Here is a 4,439-nt window from a genome sequence, read left to right as displayed (position 1 = left end):
CTGCCTTGCCTAGGGCAGCACCAAAGTTAAATACACCGCTGCCTATATGTAAGGGATGGGTTTTTACCCTGCAGTAGCTCTCCATGGTGTTAAAATTGTGTTCATTAAATTTGCAGTGGTGGGAAATTCTTCAGTGCTAAAATGGATGGTGCTTGAAGACCAATGCTTTTTCATTATGAGATCCGGCTGCGGGATTTGACCCACCGCAGGACATATTAGGACTCAGCTGAAACCTGCAAGGTATGTATCAGGTAATGCTCACTTTCCTCCCTCTATGCGTGTCTCCTATGCATAGAACCCCTGAAACTATTTTAGACATGAAAAAGTGGTAATCCTTTACTTGAGCAAGAAGTTTGGGAGGAGGAAATTGAACATAATTTCACAATAATGATCTTAGCCAGAGACAAATTTATACAGGTACAATTCTTGTACAGGATTTACTTACCTACGTCCTACACAGAATACCCTAGACTACCTACTACATGCACCTAATGTCCATCTGAGATAGGGACCTTACTTGATGTGTTCTAGAGCTTTCTATTAATCCAAACATACTGGAACCAGATAGTTACTAAACTGAATGACCCTTCCCTTCTATTCTGTATTCATACCGATTCTAGGGTGCCAGGCACCTCATTCTTTATGTCATCTACTATGCCAGAAAAAGAATTCTACATAATTGGTAACTCACAACACCCCATACACTCCCATCCAAATCCATTAATGACTGCCAGGCTACATAAATACCGATATGACCATATAGATGTACTTCAGATTTGATAGCATACTCTTCCTAATCAATAAAAAGATGTCTTTTGATTTTTTGGAGAGTGTAAATATCTCCCAACAACCAGTCATTCATTATAACACCAAACAATATAAATATATACTGTATAACACAAGCTAACTAAGCGCAACATCCACATTTGACTGCATAAAAAACATTTATTGTCAAATATGATGATGCATAATTCATATCTTTTGCTAGAGGTGTGCTAAGGAATCACAAGAGTGTATAAGGCAGGGGTATCAGACTCAATTTAATCGAGGGCCGCATCAACATTATGGTTGCCCTCAAAGGGCCTGTAAGACTTTATAAATGTATCTAATCTTTATCATAATTGCCTCTGCATTCGATTATCACTGGTTTTAGTAATAACTTAATACCTAGATCTGAAGGTAGAAGTCTAGGAAATGGCCTGGTGGGTCGGATTCTGCCCCTGGGCCTTGAGATTGACACATGTGGTATAATGTATTCTTTTCTTTTCCTGCCTAACTTAACAATGAATTAGAAGAAGTTACAAAAAAAATGGATTTAATAAACTATTTTAAAACAAGTGTCAGTGTGTTTATTTTCATTTAACTTCTAAAACTTAGGCAAAGTAAATTGGTTAATGGACCCCAAAACCAGGAAGTGACCACCTATCTGCCCCACGGGTGGTGGGGAGGGCAGAAGCTGAAGAGGGGCTACACACTTACCACTTTCTTGCTATAGGGATAACAGGCTGATTGCCTGGTATGCCAGTCTGGTTAGTTCTCAGAGAGAGGGAGACACTTCTTTCATTTGTTTAAATTACCACGGAAGTCCTGAACCTCTATTAAAAACAGGTTCAGCACCCTCCATAAATAATCACGGCATTTCCATTAGAAAATTCAATGATCTGACAGTCCAACTAGGTGAATTGTAGTAAAACAACTTAAAAGAATGTTTGGTGAATAAGCAGGGAAGGTAACATTTACCCTTTATTTACATTTTTGGTTTAATCCCTGAGCACCCTTAGCTTAGCTCCCAGTACCACCAGGTCCTATGCTTCTATTAGGGATGCACCAATACCATTTTTTCAAGACCGAGTACGAGTACCATACTTTTCCTCAAGTACTCGCAGATACCAATTACCGATAACCATTTTTTTAGTGTCAGTGACAGTTTTTCTAAAACAATACAGACTACTGATTTTAGGACAGTGGTGGAGTGCCAGGGCTGAGTCGCAGCTGCGACGGATAAGACCCTGGTAGTTCTGCCACTGATTCCAAACTGTAGAGGGACTACAAATCTCAGCAATACATTATACAGCAATGCAGAATTCCACCAGCAATAGAGAACTACAAATCCCAGCCATAAATTATACAGCAATGCAGAATTCCACCAGCGATAGAGAACTACAAATCCCAGCCATATATTATACAGCAATGCAGAATACCACCAGCGATAGAGAACTACAAATCCCAACAATACATTATACTCCAATGCAAAATACCACCAATGATAGAGGACTACAAATCCCAACAATATATTATACTCCAATGCAAAATACCACCAATGGTAGAGGACTACAAATCCCAACAATACATTATACTCCAATGCAAAATACCACCAATGATAGAGGACTACAAATCCCAACAATACATTATACTCCAATGCAAAATACCACCAATGATAGAGGACTACAAATCTCAGCAATACATTATACAGCAATGCAGAATACCATCAGCTATAGAGGACTACAAATCCCAGCAGTACATTATACAGCAAAGCAGAATAATATGAAGCTACATACACTGTGCTGCTCACCAGGGCTGTGCGGCATCTCAGAAGGCTGTGCGGGTCAGACCAGGACTGTGCAGGGTCTCACCAGGGCTGTGTGTGGTCTCAGGAGGCTGTTCGTGGTCTCACCTGGGCTTGTACGTGGTCTCAGATGGATGTACAGGGTCTGACCATGGCTGTGTGCAGTCTCACCAGGGCTGTGCGGGGTCTCAGGAGGATGTGTAGGGTCTCACCAGGGCTTTGTGATATCTTACCAGAGCTGCGTGCAGTCTTACCAGGGCTGTGCGGGTCACCCTAGGGCTGTACGGTCTGTGTGAGGGTCTTACCAGGGCTGTCTGCGGTCTCACCAGGGCTGTGCGGGTCAGCCTAGAGTAGTACAATCTGCGTGAGGGTCTCACCAGGGCTGTGTGCGGTCTTACCAGGGCTGCATGCGGTCTCACCAGGGCTGTGCGGGTCAGCCTAGAGTAGTACAATCTGCGTGAGGGTCTCACCAGGGCTGTGTGCGGTCTTACCAGGGCTGCATGCGGTCTCACCAGGGCTGTGCGGGTCAGCCTAGAGTAGTACAATCTGCGTGAGGGTCTCACCAGGGCTGTGTGCGGTCTTACCAGGGCTGCATGCGGTCTCACCAGGGCTGTGCGGGTCAGCCTAGAGTAGTACAATCTGCGTGAGGGTCTCACCAGGGCTGTGTGCGGTCTTACCAGAGCTACATGCGGTCTCACCAGGGCTGTGCAGGTCCGCCTAGACTAGTACAATCTGCGTGAGGGTCTCACCATGGCTGTTCCGTCTCCCCTTGGCTGTGTGCGGCATCTCCCCAGTGCTGTGTGTGGGTTCCCCAGTGGGTCCCCCCCAGTCGTTTATGATGTTTAGCTTTTCTCGAAGGAGACTGTGACGATCCTTTGGAAATGGCTTGGTGAGTGCATCCGCAGTAATTTCTTCTGATGAACAATATTGCATGTCCATAATAGCTTACTCTTGAGTCTCCCTAAGCAGATGATACTTAACGTCGATGTACTTGGTTCTATGGTTGACCCTTTCTGATTGTGTCAGCTTTATACATACCTGGTTGTCTTCAAAGATTGGGATGGGGTCTGACATGTTTATGCCCATGTCCATTAAAAGCTGGCAAATCATATTGCTTCTTGACAAGCATGTGCTGCTGCTAAGTATTCAGCTTCATTTTAAGAAAGTGCAATAGTTGTTGGCTTTTGGCTAGACAAACTTATAGATCCTTCCCCCTATTGGAAAATGTAACCACTTGTGGATTTGTGGTCTGTGCAGTCTCCGGCCCAATCAGCATCCACATATCAGACTACTTTTGGATTTGATGCTGCTGGCAGTCGTAGCTTCATCTGATCTGTTCCTTTTAAGTATCGTATTATCCTCTTTACTGCGTTCCTGTGATGCTGACTGGGTGTTCTGTAGGTATGTTGCAGTCATGACTGATCCTTCCCAGTACTTCTTAAGCTGGCCATACACCTATAGATTATTTGCAGATTTTCTGTGGTCAGATGCGAAAAGTGCAACAGCTTCCTCCATCTACACTAAACTGTGTGGATGGAGGGATCTCCCACTGGGCCAAATTTCAGTATCTTGCTAGTCGGCCCCGCTGGCTCTCAATATACCTGAACAATCGGATTAGATGCAGGCATTGTTCAGATATTTTGAGAGCCAGCGGGGGCGACTAGCAAGATACTGAGGCTTGGCCTTCTGTTCTGTCTGCACTTCGGTTGTCCAGCAATCAGCAGGAAAAACTCCTGGCCATTTACTAGCGACACCAAACTCATGGTGTTGCTCAGTCTCGCTGATGCAATCTATGTCTTGTGATTGCAAAGCCTGACTGGAAAATGCTTCATCTGTGCCCTAATGTTGTCAAAAAACAAAAGGAGGGGGGGGG

This window comes from Nanorana parkeri, unplaced genomic scaffold, assembly GCF_000935625.1.
Source record: "Nanorana parkeri isolate BGI_ZX_2015 unplaced genomic scaffold, ASM93562v1 scaffold440, whole genome shotgun sequence".
In the NCBI taxonomy this organism is placed as follows: Eukaryota; Metazoa; Chordata; class Amphibia; order Anura; family Dicroglossidae; genus Nanorana; species Nanorana parkeri.
The sequence above is the reverse complement of the archived record's forward strand: the minus strand, read 5'-3'. Positions refer to the sequence as shown.